The following is a 14,785-nucleotide window of genomic DNA, read 5'->3' as shown; positions in this document are numbered from 1 at the left end:
TGCCACCATACCCAACTTATAACTCTGTTTTTCAATGCTTATTTAATGTATTTATGTATGTATCTATGTGAGTATATGGGTATGGTAAGTATTCATACATGCATGTGTGTGTGCATGTGTGTGTGTGTGTGTGTATGTGTGTGTGTGTGTGTGTGTGTGTGTGTGTGTGTGTGTGTTTTGGCACACAGAAGCCAGAAGAGGGCATCTGATTGCTTGGAGCTAACATTATATGTGTCTGTGAGATGCTTGGGTTTCTCTGCAGATGCTGGAATCCAAACTCTGCTCCCTAAGACTGTGTAGCAATCACTATTTTTTAAAAGAGTTTATTTATTTTATGTATATGAGTACACTGTTGCTATCTTCAGACACCAGAAGAGGGCATCAGATCCCATCACAGATGGTTGTGAACAACCGTGAGGTTGCTGGGAATTGAACTCAGACCTCGGGAAGAGCAGCCAGTGTTCTCTTAACTGCTGAGCCAGCTCTCCAGCCCTGTAGCAATCACTCTTAACCACTCATCTCCAGCTCTATGCAAAAGATACAGTTCACAAGAAAAGGAATGCAAAATTCTGATAAGGACACTTGGAAATAGCACCAAACATGCAGATAAAACTTACAGGGATACTTTCTTACCTGCTCAGACTGGTTGGGGCAAACTTAATGTCATATGATGCTGGTGGAAAGAAAAATTTTCTGGAGATTAAAGAATGTTTATTTCCTCGAGCTTAGCTGGACCTATATGAAGAATATGAACTATTAAAATGTTTGTTTTTCTTCTTAGGCCATGGGGCATACCATGCTCCTTCATGGAAAAATTTATTTTAAACAAATTTATTTTAAACATACTTTCCCCAAATAGAATTTTTGCTTAATATAATCTCAAGAACATTGACAACTGATTTAAACTTTCCTTCAATTGTAGTACCAGGGAAATGTTAGGTGATTCCCCAAAACACAGACAGGAGCCAATCTAGTGCAACTCACAGTAGGGTTTATTCTATCGGAGATAGCTTGTCTCCTGTAATGCACTGGTATCACACAGGATGGTTTTGGTGGTGGGGAGGCCCGAATATCTATTGGACAAGGCTTTATAGTAAGCAGCAAGCAGAACATATGTGTGCAAGCATCTAATTGGAAAGTTACTTTGGCCTTTCAAATATTAGCTGGTGTTGGGAGTCATGCTGTAAACTTAATTTCTGTTCCCCTCTGCATTGGTAGTCATTAGACAAGGGGTGGACTTGTAACCTGGGAGGTGCAGATTTGTTGGGGGAATAACCTGGAGACACTGGCCTTGTTGAGGGTGTAACCTGAAATGCTGGTCTTGTTGGGGATTAACCTAAAGTCTGGGTTTTTGTTGAGGGTGGGTAACTTGAAAACTAATGCTAGATACTGGCCTGTTAGTTTACTTGAATTCAAACTTAGGTTGGGTTCTCTAAAATGGAGTCTGAAATCAAAAAATTTGGCATCTCATTATGTTCTGAGTTAAGAAACTTCTTGAGTTGCATAAAATTGAAATAGAAGCAACAGGTAAGAAATATGCATACAGTGGAACATTAATTTGTATTATTAACACATGTGTACACACACACACACACACACACACACACACACACACACACACGGTTCAAGATGGAATATTCAGATGGGACAGAAAGTGAAACTTAGTATGTATATGAGAATTTGGTTTGTGATAGAAATAAAGAAAAGAAATATTTAAAAGATGATATTGGATTGTTTGATATCCTGGGAAATAGTAAGAAGAATGGACTTAAAAATAAAACCTAAACAGCATTTAACTGATCAAATGGGATCAATTAAATATGGAGAAATTACGCATCGGCAGAACCAATTATCTAGTTACTTAATACTGCCACAAAAACAATAAGGGGAAAACTGGGACTGAGCAGACAATCCCAAGAGGGGGCCAAGTAATTAAGGCAGATGAATGTACCTCTTGTAGCTGAGGCCCAGGAAAGGCACAAGGAAGCAGTGTTTCTTCCCTGGGAGGAGCTCCCCTTTCAGGCAATGGTTACCAGCAGTGGCCCCAGTAAACTCAAAGCACAGGCCACTGCCCAGCAACTTATGAAAGAATGGGTGGCAAAGACTCTTAAAGTCCTTGACCTGAAAGGAACTGCAGGACATTCATTTACAAACCCAATCTGATGGTTATTATTTAAAGAAAAGGACATATTTTCTTAAAGAAATGATTGTTTTAGAGGATGTTCACAGTGAAAGAGGATTTTCCAAAGAGAACTGGAGATTTAACTATTTTGATCCATTCATTTTATGTTGGTAAAAACAAAACATTAATTTAGAAATATGGATGATGTACTCTTATTTTTAAAGGATGGGTGTGGGAAAAATAGAAAAAAAAAAAAAAGACAGCAAATAGTTGCTGAAACCATGGCCTAAGAAATAATAATAGACTAAAAACATTCAAAATTCAAATTTGCCTCCTTGGAATTATGTTTACACTGCAAATTGATTCTTTATTATACAAAAAGCTTCTGGATAAGGCTAGCCTTGAGTAAAAAATATCATGATCCCAGCAGGGCTTTGAAAACATTAGAAAGTGCTTCAGGACCTTTGGGTGCTGAGCAAGTGTATTATCTTAGATTTTCCTAGGATTCAAATGTAGGCTCTGAGTTACATAAGACATGCATAAAATAAATCACATAACTGTTGGAGTTCTGCACATCACCTAATATAACATGAGTTCTACATCTGTGACTACACTTAAACATGCTGGAGAGTTCTGTCCTTTACTAGTGTCCCACTGGCAGAGAGGTACATGTCCATTAGTTACATTTGGACCCTCAAAGTAATTTCCTTCCTTTCAGAACATGCAGGGAAAATCAGGGCTGGCTAGTCAATCCCAAAGCAGGGCCTAAGGGGGTGGCTCCATAGGTCATTGGGAAAGTGACAGGCACTCCCTGAGAAGGGCTCTCTCTTGAGAGAGAGAGAGAGAGAGAGAAAGAGAGAGAGAGAGAGAGAGAGGACCAGAACAGGTTAGACTATGTTAGAACATTCATTCAGGCTATGTTTTTCCTGATCTATTGCCATCTCTAGATATGTGACTCAAGGTTGGTATAGTTGGTATTTTTGAAAGAAACCTTATAGCTTCTTATGGTTAGGATGTTAAGAAGGGACTTGGTTTTCTGGGAGACTTCCTCTTCTGTTCATCTACAAAGTAACCTTCTACATATTGGAGGAGAAAGGTGTGTGTGCTTGACCAATCAAGATCTCAAGCTAAGGCTGGTCCAAATAAATGGGGATCTTCTCTAAATCCTTGGGATAAAACAGTTGACCATGGCAGCTCTTACAAAGGCAAACATTTAATTGGGGCTGGCTTACACTTTTAGAGGTTTAGTCCATCATTGTCATGGTGGGAAGCATGGTGGCACACAGACAGCCAGGGGTGCTGGAGAAGGAGCGGAGAGTTTTTCATCCAGATCAGCAGGCAAAGGAGGAGAAAGTCACTCTAGGACTGTCTTGAGCATCTTAGACCTCAAAGTCCACCCCAAGTGAGACACTTCCTCCAGCAAGGTCACACCTCCAAGTAGTGTCACTTCCTTTGAGCCCATCTGACCATTTTAATTCAAACTACCACACAATTCAAGCAACCTGTTTGGACTCATAAGTTGGATCTTCAGAGGCGAAGAGGTTTAATTATTGGGGCATGGTAGATACAAAAGAAGGCATTAAACTTTCCTTTTTATTTATTCTTCTCTCATACAATACATCGCAGCTACAGCCTCTCCTCCCTCTACTACTCTCAGTCCCCTCCCCATCTCTCCTGTCCCCCAGATCATGACCCTGCTTAACCTACTCGCTTGTTAAGTATTTTTCACATCTAGGATAACAAGTTTAGTTTACAATATCTGTTTATAGTATCTGCATGTACTAGTCAAGGCTCTTTAGAGTTACAGAACTTATGAAATGTCTCTATATATTAAAAAACTTATTGGAATGACTTACAGTCTGTCACTCAACTAACCCAACAATGGGCATCTGTGAATGGGAAGTCCAAGAGTCCAGTAGTTGCTCAGTCCCATTAAGCTAGTTGTTTCAGCGGGTCTTCTGTATAAGCTGCAGTCCTGAAGAAATTAGTTCCAACCATTGGTCTATAAGTAAGAGCTAGCAGGCAAAGAAGTGTGCCCTTTATTTCTGGACTGTAAGGAGTTCATCCTAGATGTAGTCAAGTTGACAATGGGACTAACCATTACACTGAATTTGCCATAGAGAAAGTGGGAGACTTCATAGAAGTTATTCGAGTTAATCACCAAAATTTAAGAAAAAACTTTATGAGCTGCAGATCCATCTAACAAAATAGCTTTGAATTCTTAATTCAGACCTTAAAAAGGCGTATACATCTGTGCACATTGATGCCTGTTGAGATAAATACAGATCATGGAAACACCTCGTGGCTGTTCTTTCTGCTGTGTTAGGTTCCCTGGCAACAACCTTCTTAAAGAAGAAGTTTTTCTTCTTCCAGAAGAATACAAGGGGGATCAGAGGCTACCAGGAAAATTCTATACAATCTTTCATTTATGGCAATAAAGAATAAAAAAACCCATCGAGTTCACTTCTTCCTTCTGTTCTTAAATATTTACATTGTGCTAATCAAGCACCAGGCACAGCTTGAGGTACTGTGATTACCATCACTAGGTAAAGACATGGTTGATCTTCCTCACAGCTGCTGGATGTGGTACCTGCACTTGGTTTTGGAATTGGCAGAGGATATTTCTCTTTGGGGTCTTGTTCCCAAGAATCAGAATGTTAGCATTCTGTCTAAGCTCCCCCCCCACAGTTACCTGGCAACAGCTAGGTATTCCTGACACTATAAAAGGAGCTGCTTGCCCCCTCCTTACTCTCTTGCTCCTCTCTTGCTCTTGCCTTTCTGTCAGCACTCTCTCCCCATTCCCTCCCCCCTCCACATGCTCATGGCCTGCCTCTACTTCTCTACTTTTCTACTCCTCTCTCTCTCTGCCTCTTTACTATCCTCTTAACTCCCCTCCCCATGCCCTAAATAAACTCTTCAATACTATACTGTTGTGTGGCTGGTCCCTCAGGGGGAAGGGATGCTTCAAAATGGGCCAGCCAGAGGCATCCCATTCCCCCACACTTCACCACAACTTCATAGAGCATACCCCCTTTATCCTTTTTAAAAACACACCATAGGGGAATAGAGAAGCCCATTCACAAGTTGCAGGGTTTGGATGTGGGTGTCTTTTATCTTTTAAGTGTTCTTCTGGTTACCATTCTAAAATAAGTAAAAGTCATAAAGTGTGGAAACTGAATCAAGTGGACATGGTTTAACAGAAGGGCATACAATGAAGGGTTAGCTCTGGATTTTGTCAACCACAGCAGGAATAGGTGCCACAGCAGCTGCAGTAGGAGGCATCCTCCTCCTCTTCAGGGATTTTTATTTAGGCAAAAGTCAGGATTTTTGGATTTACTGTTAAAAACCAAAACTAAAAGGATGTCAGGTTTGAGCCAGTATGAAGCAGCACAGAGTTTGTAAAGGACATACCGTTTGAGGTGTAGAAGGAAGGAGAAATGCTGAGAGCAGAATTATGGATCACAGTTTATTTTCTTTAAGTTTTTTTTTCCCTTGAGACATCTTTGGGAACACACACTGTTTCTGAAGGCAAATTTGACTTTATTTAGTGATCCCTGATGTTTCCCAACTGTCAGCTGTGGGGAGCTTTTGGGGTCACTTCTAGAAACTTGGCAGGAATTTGACATTGAGCCTGACAAGTAAGAAAGCTCAGGCAGGAGTCTGATTTGGGGCCGGAACAGAGAAGTGGGATTCAGGCAAGAGTTTGACTTTGGACAGGGAAGTAGGCTCAGTATCTTGGCAGTTCTCATAAGCCCCTAGAAACAGTGATCATGGGACTTTGTGTATTACCTTGCTTGTTCCTTGACTATTTGTGTTTACTGTCTTGCAGACAGAGCTGAGAGTTCTACATCCTCATCTAAAGATTGTTAATGGAAGACTGACTTTCAGGAAGCTAGGATAAAGCCCATGCCCATAGTGACACACCTACTCCAATAGGGCCATGCCCTCTAATAATGTCACTCCCTAGGCTGAGAGCATAAACAAACCATTATGGTCTTTATCAGTCCCCCAAATTTCAAGAAATAAATTTTTCTTGTTTATAATTACTTAGGCTTAGATATTTTGCTATAGTGGCAAAAAATGGACTAAACACTTTATAAATGGTGGTTGCCATAATGGTTTTGGTAAACACCATACAGCAATGTTTTGGTTAATGATAGACCATACATACCACAATTGTCCCTCCCATAAGATTATAGTGGTGCTGAGAAGCCTTCATCCTTTAATAGTGGCAATCATGAAATCAGAGACAAAGCATGTTAGTCATGTGTCTGTAATGACTGTAATGTAAATAACCTATTCTATATATATATATATTATATGTACTTGTAAATGATGCCAAATCTTGTTACTAGATTACATTTTTACTGTGCTATACTTTTTTTCATAATTTCAGAGACACACCTATCTATAAAGAAAGGGTTATTATGAAACAATGTGCCTGGTACAATGGGAGCAGCCTCGTCTATCCATGCTTACCACTTCTCTTGACTGCATCAAGAGGCCATGTCAGTGAGTGACCCATGCCCTCTAGGTTTAGGAAGGTACAATATGTGATGTTTACACAAGAGAACTGCCCAATAATAAAGTTCTTAGAGCATCTCCTGTTCTTCAAGTGACACACACCCAATTGAAAGCTGAAGACAGGGAAGGGAGGTAAGCAAGCCTTTGTACAAATTGTTTCTTCTTTACTGTGCATGAACTATTTTCCTTTCCTAGCCCATGTTTCCATCAGTTAAGGGCTGCCAATATCTTCAAGACATGGATCAATGTCTAGTCTTTCCTAGAGGTTGTCCTTATGGGTCTAGATGACTGTGACTCCTTTATGCTGTGGACACAGGTGCCCACAAAGGTTCATAACTGGCTGCCATTACTTAGCATCAAGGTGTCACTTAGTACCTGGTTAATCAAAGACTCCATACTTTGTACTGTGGGGACTCTTGGAAAAGCTTTGCAGAAGTGTGGAATTCAGGGTATTGGTGTAATGGAATATCAGATAAAAGGTTTACTTTGATTAAAGTGGAGGGAAGGAAGAGAGGATAAAATAACTCTTGACAAAAAGGTTGATTCTTTTTTAAAAAAGTTTTATTTATTTCATGTGAGTACACTGTAGCTGTCTTCAGACACACCAGAAGAGGGCATCAGATCCTATTACAGGTGGTTGTGAGTCACCACGTGGTTGCTGGGAATTGAACTCAGGACTTTTGGAAGAGCAGTCCATGCTTTTAACCACTGACCATCTCTCCAGCCCAAATAGGTTGGTTCTTACGTTTCTTGTTATTGCACATGGCACCTCGAGAAAAATCATTCAGTTGCCTTGCAAATCAGCTTCCTTATACATGACAAGGACCTGACGAGACCTGTGTGGTACACAGGTATGACTACTATGAAAGCTCATGTACTGCATTCATTGCAGGGCTGCTACTGATGTTAGTTAGGCTGTTACAGCATCAGTGGTCATCATTCCAAGAACTCTCTCCGTGTTTCCTGTCTTGTGATGTCATCTCGTCATTTGAAGATGGAAGAACTTTTCCCTTTGGTCTTCCTTCTGCTGGGTGCTACAGATGGTGGTCCATTATTACTAACACTGTAGATTTCTCAGCCTTGGGTTTCCAAGAGAGAGCTAGTGAATCGTTTCCATCTCCACACACACTACGGCCTCCTATTCCTGCACTGTTGCTTTTAAGGGGCTCTTCTTCTATCTGGAAGGTGCCATCTCAGCCTGCTCAGTAGCTACTGTCTCAGTGAGCATCAGCTGGAATATTATTCTAGAAGTTTCTCTGACTGGCTTAGGCATTGTTTCTGCATCACAGAATTGTTGCACTACATTAGACTCCCCAGACCTTCAGAACTAATGGATAGTACTTGCTCTGGATGTGATTGTGAATGACTGTGCAGATTTTCTCCACTGCTTCCCAGTCTTATCTCTTTATCTCTGGGCTCTAACTCTATTCTGCACTGCTTATGGAGAACACTGTTATGTTTCTATGTTTCTTTCTTCTTCCTTCTTATCTTCCTTCTTTCCTGCTAGGGACTAACCTTAACCCCAGGAGAAAGGAAGGCTACCCCCTACAGTCTCTTCTTAGTACACTAAATCCTTTAACGAAACTAAGTTGACAACTATAAAGCCCACTTAGTATCCAACATCCTTATAGCAGTGAAACACAGTTGCTCTGTTTTGTTTTTGCCTTGCCCCGTGATTCGCTTTTGGCTTTGTCTTGGGTGCAGACACAGATGCAGAATGACAGTGCACTTCATGAACACAGACACAAGCTCTGGCCACCACCAGCCGTGGCGCACAAATCATAAGCTTACTCCACAAAGTAGAAAACAGTCATCTGTAAACTTGCTAAAGTTAGATCGGGGCATCCGAGCACCTGGGAACATTAAAACCATGCCAGAAAAGACGTTATCAAAACCTCCAGACCGATGCCACATCCTCGAAGAGAGCAGAGCACACTGTGGAGGATGCTGTTGAATCTGACCACACAGTGCATGTATCCAGGAGGATTGTGGAGAACTTTTTACTGTCTTGGAGCCCTCAGCTCAGCTCAGCTCAGACCCCACTTCTTGCTTCATCCATTCCGACTCTATCAGTGCATCTGTTTGTCTGTCGGTGCTGGTTCTGCACCTTGCTTACACTATTCTGTGCCTTTGTAGCTTAGCCAACACTGAGGCTGGGTCTTCAACTGGGTTCATAAGCATCTTATACCCTGTAGTGACTCTGTTTGTGCCTGTGCCAACCCTTTGCCTCTGCCTCCAGTAAGACTCCTGGATGTCATGCATCCTGGCCTCTTTAATCTTTTAGTAGTCACCCTATAACATACACGCACCGCGCGTGCACACACACACAGGGCCGTGTAATGTGTAAGATCCAAGAGTTATTATTAGTAATTAAGATCAGAATGAAAGGAAAAAAATTGCCAATGGCTAGCTACAAAGGGGAACTGGAACTAATCAAGTTGCAGTTGACATAGCTTATAATTTATTTTATTCAACAAAATTTCTATATGTTGGAAATACACAAGCATGTCTGTCTGTTTCTGACATAGCACAGCTAAGACAGGGTAATATTAATAAAGGTCTTTAAATGGCAATTTGCTATACAGAAGTCCTGGGGGAAAGTGTCTGAGTGTAGACTAGGGGAAGGTGAACTGTAGTTAATGTTGACATGTTTGTGGCTTAGGTGTTTATTTTCTTTGTTTTGAAGTGAGGGAAATTTTACTATATCCCAAGGAAATGTTGATACCTTCAATCACACCTGAAGCGAGGTACAGACAAGATGGAGGCATTTTCAAGTTCTCTGACCTCCTATACCCTGGGTCCCCTTGATCAGAAGGACAGCTGAGAGTAGCTTTGGGAGTATTTTATTGGTTATTATTATTATTTTTTGTTTGTTTGTTTCTGGTCTATTGGGGCCACCTGCTTGTGGATTTAGATCTGGAAGTGGGTCATTGATAACATGAAATTGTTGATGAATAAAACTGGTTTTAAAAAAAAGGAAATGTTTTGTTAAAACAGGTAGTAGAGTCTGTCAAAGGAAAGGGCCTTTACTGCCCCCTGGTGTCCGTGAACTTTATTGCAGCATGAACAAGAGGAGAGCCGGATAAGACAAAACCAGTGATCATTATGTCTTTATCAGGTATCTTTCTCTTTTAAGCTCAAGGCTTGAGGACTTGCAGCTGGCTAAGGAACTGTAGCAGGCAGAACACGTTCGCCATGCCCTCCTCCTGAGCTATTAAAGGCCAAGACAAGGATTTTTTTGTTAGCGGCCAAGAGTGGCTAGGATATCTGTGGTATTGCTTAGATTTTATCCAATGTGCTGGGACAAGGCAAATTCAGAAAATGGGGCTCAAGAGACAAACAAAAGAAAGATTTAAAATAAGATTTGGGTTTTATCCTGTCATACGCAGCTTGTTCGGCAGACATGTTTAAAATATATAAATATAGACTCAGACCAACGTCAGGGTAGAGAGCAGGAGTTGTCAAAAATAACATTTTGAAGTGCATTTGAACCGCAGCATCTCCTTTTATACGTGAAACAAATAAGGCTGAGATCAGGGAAGCAGAGGGTTAGGCATGTGGCTCCTCAGCAGAGCTTCTGTGTAGTTATGTCAGGCTCTGGGTTCTAACCCAGCTCTGCAAAGTCAGGGCAGGGTGGGTCCAGGGTACAGTCACCAGTTGAGTTTATATTAAGTTTCCATGAAAAATAGTAAACTTGTCACAAAGCCCTGCCTCTACTGCAACATAAATGTAAGGGGAGTCTGGTTCTAGCCTGGCTGCTGTGAGTGCCCCCCCCCCCAAGCCTTTTGCTGTGCCTTGTCTTCTGTTGTTTTCAAACCCCACAGAGATGGAGTAGGGGTGCTGGCTCTGCAAACACCTCTTCCCTAACTCCCCCTTCTATTATTCCCTCTTCCGCAGCACAGGCATGCCAGTAATCTTTTTTAAAGGTTTTCTTTTCATTATTTTTAAATACGTGTAGGTACATGAGTATGTGCGCCCGTGGCTCAGGAAACTCGAGTGCGGGTCCCCTTAGAAATCAGAGCGGTGAGAGTCCTTGGATCTGCTGTTACTGCAAGGGTGCTGGGAGCTGAACTCCAGTCCCTGGGAAGAGCAGCAAGTGCTCTTCACCGCTTCTCTCCAGCTCTAGAACATACCAGAGCTCTGGGTTAGCAGTCTGTCCAGGCTTCCTTCACACTTCCTTAGGATTCTTTAACAGGTGAGGAGCTGAGAGAAAGGCCGACTTGCCCAAGGGCCTCACACCCTGTTAGAAGCGGTAGAGAGCACAAGTAGAAGAAAAGTCTTAGAATTCCAGACCAGGATACTCCCTCTGGAATATTTGCTACCCTAACCTATGACCTTCAAGATTTGACTCTCGATTTACACTACTTTCTTTCTTATAATTATTTTTCTGACTCTAAAGTTTTCAAGACACCTACAACCGGAAAGTGCTGAGCCAAAGCAAACAAGATTCTTTATAGCCATGTATGGAATGACTCACGGGAGACCTCTGATTTCAGTGGAACTCCCATAGCCAATACTGTGGCACCGTGTGTTGAAGGTCAGCAAGACCCAAACTTGGAATTTACCTACAGGATGTCAATCCACCAGCCCCCAGGCAGGATGACTTTTAGGTTATAGTAAGAATGCTGTTTTGAACCTCCGTCAATGCACTGTATGAGTGTCTGTTCTACAGGGCAGGAACAGCTCATTAGAGTCCTCCATGTCCCCTTTTGAGCAAGAATTTTTCCTAGGAAGATGCTTCAGGCCTAATTTCACTGGTACCAGGGTCAGACCAGTGAGAAAAGCCCTAGAGTCTGCCTATTGCTGATGTGGTGCTGAGGACATTCAGATGAAAAAAATCAGGGTCTTGGTAAACCTGGAGCTAGGTGCTTGGGAAGGAAACAGACACAGATTCTTAGACAATGCCTGTCTTCGTCAGAGTGTTGAGCTGTAGATGCTCCATGAATTCAGATGAAGAGTAACAAGTTTTTACAGACAGGGAAGGCTTCCTGGAGCTCAGCATTGTACTTTCAGTGCTGGAGCTTGGGCTGCCTTCTCTCCCATTCTCTGGATGTCTGATCCCAGGCACTGCTTGAAACACCATGCAGTTCGTGTGTCTGTATGAATTTTGCTCTCCTTCAGGCTGTCTGGAATGTAGTGGCAAGCAAGCCACTAACTGTGTATGTACTAAGATATTAATTATGTGTATGAGAAGATTCCTTTTACAATAAGGAATATAAAATACCTCACATCCGTTTTTTCCCCCTACCAAATGACCAACATTTCCTTTAAAAGTGCTTCCCTTCTGTTAATTAAAAGGATGATGATATATCTCACCGTGAATGCTTTAATCTTCCTAGAAATAATGTGGTTCAGGTGTGGGCTCTCAGCTCCTGCTCTAGCACCATGCCTTCCTGCCTGCCTGCTGCTGTGTTCCCTGTCATGACGGACATGGATGCTAATTCTCTGGAACTACATGCCCCAAATTAAATGCTTTCTTTTGTAAGTTAACTTGATCATGGGTTTGTCACAGCCGCAGAAGAGCAACTGTGTTTCATTTATAAGGAAACTTTATGGCAGTCATAAATAAATAGGAAGAAATCTACCATATTGGTTCAGTACTAGCTGGAATTTCAAGCCTTTACTGGGAGTCTTAAAAATGTATGCCTCCACAAGTTAAGGGGTGGAAAATACCGTTTCTTGAGGATCTGAAAAGCAATTTACACATTTTGTTGTTGTTTTAGAGACATGTTTTCATGTAGCCCAAGTGGTTCTCAAATTCACTGTGTAGCCAGATGTTACCTTGAACTTCTGAGCTTCTTGTTCTACCTTCAAAATTCTGTGATTATAATTATGCATCATTGTGGGGCAGGTAGGTGGTGCTGGGAAAACAAACCGATTGAGCTCAGTCGAAGCCCCGAACATATAGATACGAACGTAAATACGAAATGGAAAGTGCTTTCTGAACTCTCAGATTTGGAAACTCACGCAGCCTTAATGCTATCACGGTGGCACAGCTTCACAAAGCACTAGCCATGTCCCAAGTCCCGCCTCCACAGACTCTAGTCAGATCAGCCATTCCCTAATTCCCCCCCACCCCCGCCCCTGCATGCAGACTTGACTGCATTTAAGCCCTAGACAGAATAGGACCGCCTAAAAATATGTAAACTAGCTTTGCCCAATCTCAGAGGCAAACCAATGGGAAAGCGGGGTGGTTAGACAGGACAAAGGGAGAAGCAGGGCAAAAAAAAAAAAAAAAAAAAAAAAAAATAAATAAATAAATAAAGCACACGTGTTGAAATTATTTTCTCATTCTGGGTTCCTCTGTTCCAAGGGAGTGCCCTCCTTAAGTGTCTTTTGCTGGGTTGACATTGTTCCTGAGAGTTTAGGCCCTGGTTAACACACCCTGCTGGCCTGGTTTTAATCTCATCATCCCACTGAGCACTGTTTTTACAAGCGCCAGAGTTTGGGTTGAACTTAATCTCAGCGCCCCGCCCTGCTGGGATTTGTTCCCATGCTTCCCAGCTTGAATTCCTGCAGGCAGGCCAGAAAGAGGCAGAAGCCGCACTCCTTCAGATGCTGTGTGGGACTGAGCAAAGTCCAGAACATCATTACAGTTTATGTGGTACTGAGGATCCAATCAAGAGCTTTTTTTTTTTTTTTTTTTTTTTTTTTTTTTTAAGATTTATTTATTTATTATATATAAGTACACTGTAGCTGTCTTCAGACATACCAGAAGAGGGCATCAAATCTCATTACAGATGGTTGTGAGCCCCCATGTGATTGCTGGGATTTGAACTCAGGACCACTGGAAGAGCAGTCAATGCTCTTAACCACTGAGCCATCTCTCCAGCCCAAGAGCTTTTCATGACAGAAAAGCTCTCTACCAACTGAACTACACTCCAAGCCCTAATTCACACACTTAATTAGCTTATTTTTTTCTTATCTTCAGTAATTTGTGGGGATACAATGTCTTTGTTGTCAAACATTATGATATAGAAAATTCAAACAGCAATGACACAATTACTGTGTTTATATTTTATTTCCTATTGTAAAAAACAGAGTCTTCACAAGCTAGTATAAGCCAAAAAGGAGAATTATCACTGAGTAGTCAACTGGCTTAATTTGAGTTACCATTGCTGTGATAAAACACCATGACCAAAACCAACTTGAGGCAGGGGAAATGTAAATGTAACTTTTATTTGCTAGATTTAATTGTGTCTCAGAGGCTTACTGCTAAATAAGCTCACCCTTTCTTGCTCTTCTGAACTCTGGCTGGCTGGTTCAACTCAGCTGTTCTGGATCAATGTCCTCTCCAAGCTGACTGATTCAAACTGGCTTCCCTTGGCTTCTGACTGAATTGCTGTGCTTGGCTTCAAACTAACTCTGTTTAATTGTTGTGGCCTGCTCCTTTTAACATAACTGTAGCCATTTTGTATTCAGTCTTTATTTTACTCATAAGGTGAAATTAAGTTCAGGTTTTCAGACTACTTCCAAGAAGTAATTATCAGTAGCGGATACTGAAGAATGCTACTAATAAGACAAAAATTTATGGTTGAATCATGTGCACCCTGTTTTCTCAATGTTCTGAAATTCACTTGTTTACCACCTGTCCACAACCCTTCTTACCTCAATCCGGACCAATCAGATTAAAGGGTAGCCGACAATACTTTGTATAGTTAGTAAAAAATGTTGTACCACTTCACTGCTTGCCTTTGAACTTTTGAACCTGCTTTTTAGAAGCTTGTCCTGAAGACAGAGTGGGGCCACAATAATGTTTTTCCTCCTTGTGGTTCTGGTTCTTCAGTATTATGGTGTGCATTCAATAAACTATTCTTGCTTAACTAAGATTGGTGTACATATAGTTTGTGTGCAGTTCCCAGATCCCAACATCAATCTTCTGGCTCCATCTCATTCTCTGGCTTGTTCTTCACTCTGTCTTCTTCTGTGTCCTGCCTGTGTAAAACTGACCTGGTAAAACTGCTTGCCTCCCTACCCCCTTCCTCTTTTTCTTTAAACTAAAAAATAGAGACAAATTTACTACTCACAAATGCAAAAAAGATAGAGCATTGCTGAAAGGCTAACAGTACTGTGCAGGGAAATGCTAACTCCTTCAGCAGGATGGGGACAAACTCTTGGACACACCTTTCAAAAAGCTCA

The sequence above is a fragment of the Micromys minutus genome (assembly GCF_963924665.1).
Source record: "Micromys minutus genome assembly, chromosome: 1".
NCBI lineage: Eukaryota > Metazoa > Chordata > Mammalia > Rodentia > Muridae > Micromys > Micromys minutus.
Note: the sequence above shows the minus strand (reverse complement) of the source record.